The sequence below is a fragment of the Muscardinus avellanarius genome (assembly GCF_963383645.1).
Source record: "Muscardinus avellanarius genome assembly, chromosome: 19".
Lineage (NCBI taxonomy): Eukaryota > Metazoa > Chordata > Mammalia > Rodentia > Gliridae > Muscardinus > Muscardinus avellanarius.
The window spans coordinates 24,987,341-24,998,500 of NC_137805.1; positions in this window are offsets into that span (position 1 = coordinate 24,987,341).

Below are 11,160 nucleotides of genomic sequence, written 5' to 3' on the forward strand. Positions count from 1 at the left end.
CTCGATCTGTCCCTGATCACTCCAGCTGCTCTCTCTGCTCCTGGCCGTCACTTAGCCGAGCTCAGCTCTCCACCGCCACACCGCGCCCCATGGAGTGTGCCTTGAAGGTGGCCAGCTGTGGACTAGACCTCTGAAACCCCGCGCCAAGTAAACTTTCTCTCTTGCTCCTTTCGGGCATTTTGGTTTTGGTCCCAGTGATGTGAAAGTAGGTTACAAATCTTTCTATTTATTTCCTTCCTCCCTCTTCCTCCTCCCTTTTATCTTTTTCTTCCTTCTTTCCACAAACATTTATGGAGCATCCTCTGGCTCCGTGCTCAGTGTAAGTCCCAGGGGAACAGGACCTGGCTCCTTTTCTTGTGCAGGGTCCCAGGCTGCTGTGGAGACAGACTTGTCACTCCATAGAGACATTCTAGGGGACAGCTGCTCCGAGGTACGCGCGGGGTCACACGAGAACACAGAACAGCACCTGCCTCTCGTTATTAATGGGCTGGCTGGCGGGTTCTGCTCCAAGTGACACTGTGTACGTACCCGTCTCCCTTGAACATTCGATCTGTTCCAACAAAGCCGACGCATCCGAATGCTGGTGGAGGAGATTTATCAATGAACAGATTCAGATGTAGCCTCGCGCCAGTGTTGGCTGCGGGTCCAGGCTTCTCTGCGCCTTCTGGGGAGAGAATGTGCTGTCTCTTTCCTGACGGACCCCATCACTAGGGGGCTGTGCTGCCTGTTTGGGAAGAGCGCGGCTTCTCGCTCAGACACGGACCCCTTTCTGGCAGTGGCAGGGGCTGCTCTTTCTTGGGCTCCTTGGCCGCATATGGGTCTGGGGAGGGCCGGTGGAGGTGGGAGAGGACTCCTGTCGCTGTCCGTGTGGGCGGTGGGGCAGGTGCTGTCCTATGGCAAATTGCTATGCTGGCTGGCAGGCATCGGGACAGTGATGTCCTCTTAGGTTTTTTTTTTTTTAATGATATAATAATCTCAGTGAAAGATGATCTATCCCAATGTGTGAGGGCATAGCCATGAATCCCTTCTGTAGGAAATGAACTCCCAAGGGCCCTTCCTTCTGGAATCCACACCTGTCTTCTCTGCCTATCCAGACACCCCGGCTTTCCTTGGGGTGCCTGTGTACGGGGTAGAGTTGACCCCACCGGTCTCTCAAGGCGGCAGGTGGCCACCCTGGGGCTCCCCATTCCCTGACCCACCAGGCATGGGATGAATGGGATAAGAGAGAGGTTTAGACCCATGAGAGGCAGAACCAGACTGCCAGTGTGCTTTCTGGGAAGGGACCGGGGGGGGGGGGGACAGAACCCAAGACTCTTTTTGCACCGCCATCCTGGAATGCAAATCCAGACTATTGGCTGCGTCAACTGTGTATGGGTTAAGACTAAGCCTTGATTTTTCTCCATCCTCGGCCAGTCAACGTTTCATGCCTGTGAACATCTTCTTCTACCTTCTCTCTTGCTCGCACCAGAATCACATCACCGGTTTCTCTTGGTCTCCGTTTGTGACCGTAGCAACTTCTTCAAACCCGTCACTCCTTCCCTTGTCTGGCTCGCCCCCACACGCCCCAGTCTGTGGGGAGCCATTAAGGCTTTCCCCTAAATTAATATCTCTGACTCAGCTGACTGTCCTTTGCCCAGAGTCAAAAGGTCTGAGAGAAGATCAGGTGGTGATGGCACGAGGGTATTGATTAATCTACCCTAATGTATGTGCTTTGGATTGGTCTGTATTGTATTCCGGTGGTGACAGCACAAGAATGTTGATTGACCTGTAACTACCCCAGGAGAGGGAGAGAGATGAGATTGACCCAGAAGTAGGCGTCGGCCAGGAGCGTGGGCGCAATAGAGAATGCTGACCCAGGCGTAGTCGTCGACCAGTAGGAAATATTGACCCAAGAACAGGGGTTGGCCAGTAGAGATAGTAGGCTGGCGGCTCCCCCACGTTAAAATAAATGAAATATTATGAGAATCAAATTCTTAGAGATAAATTCTTCATCCTCACACCTCTCTTCAGAATCCCTACTCTTGCCTGCTGGCTCCAGTAGGACAGCCACCTCCCACTGAAACCCACGCGGGTCAGTCTTCCCTGGCTGCAGATCACACCAGGGCCGTGGCACGGGGCTGCCCCAGCTTCACGTGTGCAATACAAACTGTTCAGCATTGTTTGTTCAAGTCAGTTAACTTTCAAGGGTCACCCTGTCTGGCATTGCCGTGGCTCTGCCCACTCTAATTATCTCTTGTCTCCACAGTCCCATAGCAATGGCCGCAAGCATTTTACCTGGGGAAGCCTGAGGCTCGGGGATCTGCACCGGGTTAGAGGCTCGACTATCATGGGTCAAAAATACATTTAACACACTTTCCCCCAAAACTTATATTTTTATTTACTGGGGTTAACTGTATTATAAGTCTAGAAGTAACTCTATATCAAATTTATTTATCAGCTGAGCATGGTGGCACATACCTGTAACCCCAGTACTTGAGAGGCTGAGACAGGAGGATGGCAGGTTTGAGACCAGCCTCAGCAACTTAGCAAGACCCGGTTTCAAAATAAAAATAAAATAGGGCTGGGGGTATAGCTCAGAGGCAGAATGCCCCTGAGTCCAATTCCCAGTACCACATACACACAAGAAATTTACTTACTGAGAAGGGCTCATGTTTTTACAAATACTGAATTTCCCCATGCAGAAACATGGTTGTGTCTGCATACTTAGAACTTCCTAAGTTCTTTTTATAGTTTTTCTCTTTTTGCAGTGCTGGAAATTGAAGCCGGGGCTCTGCACATTAGTTAGGCAAGTGCTCTCCCACTGAGCTACACCCCGGCCCTGTGAGATTTTGCCACTTTTTCCTGTAGATTTTTAGAGTTATTCCATAGTTTGCTACTATTTAGTCATTAAGAATTAATTGTGACAAGACCATTCATATGCTTAAACTTTTCCTTTGCCTGCCTAGTTTATCTGCCTTTCAAAAACAATCTCTCTTAACCGGGCGTGGGGGAGCACGCTTGTAATCCCAGCATTCGGGAGGCTGAGACAGGAGGATTGCGGTTCGCGGACGGCCTCAGCTACTTAGTGAGGCCCTCCGCAACTCAGTGAGACCCTGTTTCAAAATAAAGAATAAAAAACAGGGCAGGGGGTGTAGCATGGAGGTCGAATGGCCCTGGGTTCCATCCCAGACCGCAAAAACAAACAAACAAACAAACAAACAAACAAACAAACAAAAACAAGCTCTCTTGAATATGTTCATAAATTCCATGTTTTGTTCTGTTCCCTGAATTCCCTCGTTTCTATCTCATTTCTACCACTCCAGCCCTTCTCATTTCTGTGTGCTTTGTTCATTTTATGGTTCTAGCATTTGGCGATTTGTTCAAACATGAAAACACTTCAGTCTCCCGTGTCCTCTCTGACACAGACCTGGCCGCTCTCCCCCTTGCGTGGCTTGCTGGGACTCAGTCTTACTGCAGGGGTCTTTCATTTTACTTGGGGCCCTTCCTTGACGCGAGCCATTCCGTGAAGCGAATGTTAATTTCCAGCAGGTGGGAGGGTGTTTGGGGTTCCTTCTTGTTCAGCCTTTTGCTGTAAGGTCAGAGAGAAGAACATTCTCTGCACAGTCCCTACATTCTACATTGCGTAAACTATTAGAGTGTCCTCTTCTTTTTGTGGTATTGGGGATTGAACCCAGGGCAGTCTCGCTCTGAACTACACCCTTAGTAGCCTTATTTTATTTTATTTTATTTTTTGCAGGTCTGGGGATAGAACCCAGGGACATTTGACCTCCGAGCTATACTCCCTTCCCAATTTTTTATTCTTTATTCTTTTTTTTTTTTTTTGGTGGTATTAGGGTGGAACCCGAGGCTTTCTACGTCTGGGCTATACTCCCAGATCTTTTTTTATATTATATTTGGAAACAAGGTCTCACTAAGTTGCTGAAAGCCTCACTAAATAGCTGAGGCTGGCTTTGAACCTGCGCGATCCTCCTGTCTCAGCCTCCCAAGCGCTGGGATTACGAGCGTGCGCCACCACACCCGGCATTTTACTCTTTATTCTTTTTTTTTTTTTTTTTTTTTGGTGGTACTGGGGTTCCTGGAAGCCCTTCTACCTCTGGGCTACACTCCCAGACCTATTTTATATTTTTGAAACAGGGTCTCTTATGCCAGCGCGGCTGGCTTCGAACCTGAGCGATCCTCCTGTCTCCGCCTCCCAAGCGCGGGGATTACAAGCGTGCGCCACCACGCCCGGCTTATTCTTTATTCTGAAACAGGGTCTCACTGAGTTGTGGAGGGCCTAAGTAGCTGAGGCTGTCCGCGAACCGCGATCCTCTGGTCTCTGTCTTCCAAATGCTGGGATGACAAGCATGCGCCCCCATGCCTGGCTATTTTCTTATTTTAAAATAGGGTCTCACTAAGCTGTAAAAGGCCTTGCTACATTTTGGAGCTGGCTGAGAACCTGGAGTCCTCCTGTCTCAGCTTCCCAAGACCTGGGGATGACAGGTATGCACCACCTACCCTGGCTTATAGTTTTCTTTTGATCAAATGTATAGGTTGGACATTTGTAAACATCCATGAATATTTCCCCAAAGGAGACAGAATTAAATATGCATATGCAATATGCACTTACATATTTATTGGATGCTAATAGAGGCTGAGCATGCATCTGAACAGCCCTTCGGATGCTCGGGGCTCAGACTCTAGTGGGGCAGGGAGAGGCAGCCGGACAGGTAACCACCAACGCTGACAATAGCGCTGTGTTAGGCAGGTGGAGCCTCCTGAACGGCCCGCAGTCACCCCAGGAGGGTTTCTCTAGAAAGAAACAGTTAAGCTTAACGACACCCCATCTTGACTCACGTATTTTAGCACTATGTTACTTAAAGCATAAAGGCTCATGCCCACTGTATGAGCATCATAGACACTTGATCGCTTTTGTGCAAACAGCCGCAAAACCAACCTCTTTGTAGTGTTCATGCCACGAATTCTGCAACCTAATACCTCCGATCACCCTGTTCGTGGCTATTTCTTTGGGTTTGCCCCCCCCTCCGCCCCCATGTTAGTATATACACGAGGAATATCTTTCTGTACCACTCTTTTCTGTTTAATCCGGGGTGGTGGTTATAGGCTTTTTATACTTTTATTGGTGCAATGCCATCATAGGTCACAGTGAGACCAAGTGACACGAACACACACACGTCACTTGGTGGTCTCCCTCGGCTCCCCGCCCTCCCCTTTCCTTTTCTCTCTCCCCATACACATCAGTGAGATGGACAGGGATGCTTTCTTCCGCAGACATAACCTTATTTGAGCTGCTCCCTCCCCCAGTCCTCGTTGCCCTCTCCCCACCTCCCCGCCCTCATCCCCTTCCACTGGTCTCCGGGTTCTCTCTTCTCATTTATTGGAAGCATCTTTGTTTCTTATTTTCTCTGTAGCTTCCACATATAAGAGGAAGCACATGACCCTCGACTTTCTGAGACCGGCTGATCTCACTTAGTATAATGTGCTCTCGTCTCGCCCACTTTCCTGAAAAATAACATAAATTTGTTCTTCTTTGGGCCCGGTTAAAATTCCATTGTGCAGAAGCCAGATGTCATGGCCCACACCAGTACTTGGGGGGCTAAGACAGGAGGATCACAGGCTTGGGACCAGCCTCTGCAACTTGGTGAGGCCGTCTTCAAAGTTAAAAAATAAAAATAGGGCTGGGGGTGTACCTCCGAGGTAGAATGGCCCTGGGTTCCATCCCCAGTAAACACAGACACACACACACACACACACACACACACACACACACACACACACACACCTTTATTCTTTTTACAGGAAAAATGAAGACTTGATTTACTTAGGTAAATAGTAGAGAAATAGTTTTATAGTGGCAATATATCACTTGGCATGGGCCAAGCACTATTTTAAGCATCTGATGTCAATTAAAAGGTTTGACAGGTTCTCAAAGTAATCTTCTGAGCTAAGACCTCTCACCACAACCATTTTTGAGGTAAAGAAGCTTCTAGGTGCAGAGCAGCAGGGCAGCTGATCCTGGATCCCACAGCGTGGACGCGGCTCCTGAGTGCCTGCGTGTAAACCCTGCAACACGCTTCCTCTCCGTTCATACTCTGTGGCCAGGAAGCCACAGCGGAATTTCTCAGGAATTGGAAACAGCCAGATAAAGTGGCCGACAGCCTCGTTCCCCCGGGACAGAGGACTCCCTCAGTGCTAAGACCAAGCCACAGAGCTGACCCTGATGAAGGGCGTCGCACAATACACAGAATGCTGCGTTCCTTTGGGTCTCAGACCAACCGCCACCAATATTTTTAGTATTAGCATGACCCAAATATTTAAGTATTTGCCATACTTACACTTAAAATAGTGTATTTACTTCTGTGGTTCTGGGGACTGAACCCAGGGTCACTCTACCTCTGAGCCATACCTCCAGATAGTCTTAATTTTTTTATTTAGGAACAGAGTCTTGGTAAGCTGCTGAGGCTGGCCTGATTCTCCCACCTCTGCCTCCCGAGTACTGGGATCACAGGTGTGCACCACCACACCTGGCTCTTACCAATGATTTCAAACTCCAGTTTCACTGGCAGAGCTCTGTGGGTTGGGCTCCACACAGGTGCCGCCAGGGGCTTGTCGAGGTCGGAGGAAGTTTCACTGATTCCAGGAAGAGCGGGAGGGCTGCTGGGCGGAGCAGGGGGTCTTAGTGGGGACGTTCAAACCCTGCTGAACTCTACAGGGTGGCCGATGTGACGGCCCCTGGAGATGGAGGCGGGGGTGCATGAGGGGAGGCCCCAGATGCGGCCTCCCCTGCCCATCACGGGAGACTGCAGCAAGAGAGAAGGCAGCCCTTGCTTTGTGAGGACGCGGCCTCCCTGGACACGGAATCTGCAGGCGCCTTCCCTGGGACCCTGGCGTCTGGAGCAGGGAGGTAGGAGCTCCTCTTGTCTGTAAGCCACCCACTCTGAAGTCCTTTGACCTTGCAGCTGGATAGGGAGGCTGGGAGGAAGGAGCCCGTTTACCTGGGCTCAGAGTCCTGGGAAGAGTGACCTCCGGCGCCTGGATTTTCTGTATCGTGGTGGAATTAGGCTGGGGCGGGTGGTGGGACTGCAGAGCAGGAGGGTTTCGGGTGTCTGGGGGCACCTTGGGAAAATTCACTTTGCACTGGAGGTAGGAATGAGGTCAAGGGTTCGAGGGCGATTGGGGGACTGGGGCTGGAAATGGCAGGTTGGTGGGTGAGCAGGAAGGGGTCAAGAATTTGATGCCTCTAGCCAGAGCTGGTCCTGGAGAGGAGGCAGGAAGCCCAGGCAGTCCTCGGTGTCGTGTTAGGGCGCCGTGGACAGGTCTTGGGGCACATGCAGCTCAGGAAGCCCTAATAGGCCAGACGCATGGGCAGTTCGGGGACACCTGGATTTGGCGGCCATGCTGCGGCTCTGGACGCATGTGCGGTTTGGGATACCTGGAATTTGGCGGTCGGTCTTTTCTGGATGCTAACCCTTCTTACTCTGAAGCCTGACAACAGTGAAATGACTTCAACATGTCACCCCCGCCATAGGAATTTTGCAGCTCATGTGGTAGGCTAAGCCGGCAGGAAGAATTAATATGAATTTTAAAAGGGCCTGAGCAGAGGGTGGGGAGCCCTGCAGGAGGTGGAGGGCCCCCCAGAAAGCTTCCCAGAATTCCCTTCTGAGGTCCCCCAGCGCTGAATGTTGGCGGGGGCAGGGATGGGGTGCATCGCACTTAAGAGTCCTGATGTCTTCTCAGGCTGGTCCAGGACCGGGGATGGGAAGGGAGGACAAATATCCGAGCTGATCCTTTCGCGTGTGACCAAAGGACTCCGTTGCTCAGTGGTCCATCGTTGTCTGGGCAGACAGAGGTGCTTCACTCCCACTCTGGCTCGGAACTGGCCTAGGGAGGGAAGAGTCGTTCTGAGAAAAGTCCCTAAGAAGAGAGGCTGCTGAGGGTCCCGCAGAGCAGATCTGGGAGGCAGTGTGGGCCGCGGGCGGGGGCACAGCTGCCTGCCCAGCTCCTCCTGCAGCAAGGTCCTGGGTAGGCCTGTGGGTTCTGGGGTCAGCTGTCGCTCGCAGCCTGGGATCCAGACCTCATATTCTCTGTTTCATTGTCCTTAGTGTATATTTTTTCCCCTTCTCTGTTGCCTCTCCATCACAAGAGAGTGGCGATGGCTCCAGGAATCACATCTGAGTTCAAGGTTGGAAAGAACGGAGAAGACTGTGCTAGTCACATGAGTCACAGAGCCGAAAAACAAATGCTTTCCCAGAAAAGCTGCCATCAGACTTCCACAGAGCTGAGTCATGGGACTGCTCCTTGCTGCAAGGGAGGCTGGGAAAGCAGGATGCAGGATTTTCAGGCCGGCTTGGATGTTTGGAGAGCCACAGCCGAGCCATTGCTCCTCAAATCCAGCCTGGAGTGTGTTCTTAAACAGGAAGGAGGCTGGTGCAGGACAGGAAACAGAAACCCTCTTGTTCATGCCTCGGAGGCCCTCCTCCTGGGAGGGGGGCCCGCGCCTGGGAGACGGGGGCTGTGGAGTCCGAGTCGGTGTGGCAAGGAAGGCTTTATTTAGACCACCTCCGTGTGCTACACACTGGGGCTAAAAGTAGGCGCTGCGTTGATTTAGGACCTGCTGTGTGCCAGGTCTGGCACATTAAATTCCACTCTGTACTTTCAAGATTCTTATAATTTTCATGGTGCACATGAGAAAACTCAGACACTTCAGGATAACTTGCCTGAGGTCAGATGCATGCTAAGAGAAGGAGCAAGGGCCACCGGGTACCGCATCTCCTCCTCCTCCCGGGAGCGCTGGCAGCCTCCTCTCTTTCAGGAGTCGCAGTGCGTCCTGCTTTTGGCATCTGCCAGCAGGTTTAGCGCTGTGATAGTGAGCTGATTGGTTTCTGGGGTTAGCGATTGAGATTCGTCTCCCCCATAAAGCGTAAGCTGCGGGTATGAGACTACAGCAGCCCTCGCAGTTGGGCCCCGAGATAAGTCCCAACCCGAAGTCGCTGGGAGCAGGTGCAGAGGTTGATTTGAAATGCAGCCGCATTGTACAGGGGGAAAGTAGCAGTTATCTTTAAAGAATGTAAGCAAGAGTAATACTTTGTGAAGCATGGCTGGACAGGTCAGCGGGGAATGAAGTCAGGGAAGACTCCCTCTAACCAACGTTAGAGGGAGTTGAGTGGTTAGCGTGCCCGGCCCTGGCCACCAGGGGGCAGCGTTCGAGAGCCGATGTCCCAGGATTCTTGGCTGTCTTTTGGCTTGGTGGTGAGTGAGTGACTCTTTCATTGGGTTGGTTTTTCCTTTTTGCAGCATAGGAGTTCTCAGAATTAATTCTCATAGCAGTTGAAGGCCAGGGAAGGGAGGCGGGACTCAGCAGTAGTTTCAGAAGGCTGCCTGGAGGCGGCAGGTTTTGGTCTGAGTGGGCCATTGCCGAGGTCAGCGGTCAGCACACACCCAGCAGTTGATCTTGGCCTGGGGGCCTGACACCTGGGCTGCAGTGGTGGGCGGAGGCTGGAGGAGGCCCAGGGAGGTCCGGGAGGATGCACCCAGGCCACATCACATCCTGATTTTCCAGTTTCTCCAAGCCAGTAACCAATGTATCTTTTTAAGACTCAAGCTTGGACCAAATCAAAACTTGTCGATTGGATCTGGACATCATTTCACAATCTTTATTGAAATGAACTTGGACCCGTGATTCCAAATGCAAAAGCAAAAGAGAGAGGGACATCTTTATGCTGTGAGCTTTGGTTTCTTGGAAAAGAAAAGTCCAACCAGGTACTGTTCCATAGGAATGTAATGTGAGCCACATATGAAATATTTATTTATTTAGTTAGTTAGTTTTGCAGTACTGGGGATTGAACCCAGAGGCATTATACCTCCAAGCTACACCCCCAGCCCTTTTTTCATTTTTTAGTTTTAAACAGGGTCTTGCTAAGTTGCAGAGGGCCTCACTAAGTTGTTAAAGCTGTCCTCAAACCTGTGATCCTCCTGTCTCAGCCTCCCAAGTACTGGGATTACAAGTGTGCACCACCACGCGTGGCAACACAGGTGTCATTTAAAATTTTCTAGTAGCTATGTTTTAAGAAATTATAAACAATTGAAGTTAATTTTAAAATAGATTTTATCTAAACCCTAAATATGGCCATCTCAACATGTAACATTAATATTAAAATTACTGATGGAATATTTTACATTCTTTTTGTTTTGTCTTAACTCTTTGAAATTGAGTATCTTTTTCATGTACAGCAAATTTCAGTTTTGCTGCTAAGTTTTATTAATCAGAAACATGTGTTCTACGTTTAGGTTTTGTAAAGTTTACGTTTAAAAAAGTAGATTCCCATATCTACATAATTCCAAATATATTCAAGTTTTCAATACCCGAATCATGCATAACCAACTTATCTTCCTTTCACATTTGTGTCCACATGGAGAAAACTGGTCCATCTTTTCTTAGGAGAAGCAATTAAACTTTAAAACAAAAGCCTGTTAGTTTCAAGGATGTCCAAGTTAAATAAATTTACTAAACGGGAGGTGCCGGTGCATAGCTGTAATCCCAGTACTTGGGAGACGGAGACAGGAGGATCACAGATTTGAGACCAGCCTCAACAACTCAGAAAGAGTTTCGTCAACCTAGCAAGATCCTGTTCCAAAACACACAAACAAACAGAGTCCGGGGTGTAGCTGGAAGGAAGGCTGCCCCGGGTTCAATCCCAGAACCAATAAACTCACTAAATCTTGTGCTAAGTCAGCAATATTCCCCCAAGGGGAAAACAACCCGAAATTTAGCAATATCAACAAAACATTCTTTAACTTTTTTGGTCCGTTTTCACAGCCAATTTACACAAGATCGTCAATGGCGATCACAATCTTCCACGCGTCAGTTCATGTTAGAAAAAAATGACATGAAAATCATGACCGCTGGTTTGGACCGTGAAAGGCTCCAGTTCTGGCACAGATTCTCGCAGCCGTCAGGCCAGGCCATGGGCGTGCCTTTCTGTCCTTTGGAACTTCAAACTTAACTCATTCAGAGTTGCAGGATAACGGCGAAAAAACTTGAACTCAACTGCTGCTAGGATTTCTTTCTTTTCTTTCTTTCTTTCCTTTTTTTTTTTTTTTTTTTTGGTCTTTGGTTATTGGCAAGTATATATTCTGTTTCAAAGAAATCTTGAATCAGAG